We start from the raw sequence: 662 nt of genomic DNA on the forward strand, positions 1-662 counted from the left end.
TACAACAAGGCGATTTTATATATAACAATGAAGTCACTGACACGCGTCTACCCGGACACGGCGGAGCAGTCGAAAGCCATAGTGGACACCTTGGCACAAATTGACCCCATATTGCGGTACGCTCTTCGTTATTTCTTTGTTTGCACTCATGCGACGCGTCGTGTAGCACCGACTTTTTGGCGGTTTACGGAAATTTGGACGCAGCGCTCGTGCAGTGGATCACCAAAGAGTACAACATCCTGCCCAGCGTGATGTTCATCCAGCAGCCAACGGTTGTGACGCCGCAGCAGTCGCGTCGTTACCATAAAAAAGCTTGGTACTACGACCGATCAAGCAGCCCAAGATCAGTGGGCGGCAGTGGGCGGCGTGGCGCTCAACGTGGGACGTTTGTCGCCTGCCATCACCTCGCACTTTTTCAATGGTATGTACCCGCATCACCGAGGTGGTGCTACTGTGTGCAACGACGTAGCAATCGCACAGCGTTCTACTCTACAGGTACATGGCTTTCGTGCCCCTTGCTTCAAGAACACGGGCACAGTCGCATCGAATCTCGCCAGCGCTTGGACAACCATCAAAGCATACGCTTAGATCTGCTCGCAGATATTACTTGTATCAACGTGAGTCTATAGCATGACGCAGCACTGATAATGCGACTCGAAATG

This window comes from Saprolegnia diclina (genome assembly GCF_000281045.1).
Source record: "Saprolegnia diclina VS20 unplaced genomic scaffold supercont1.66, whole genome shotgun sequence".
NCBI lineage: Eukaryota > Oomycota > Saprolegniomycetes > Saprolegniales > Saprolegniaceae > Saprolegnia > Saprolegnia diclina.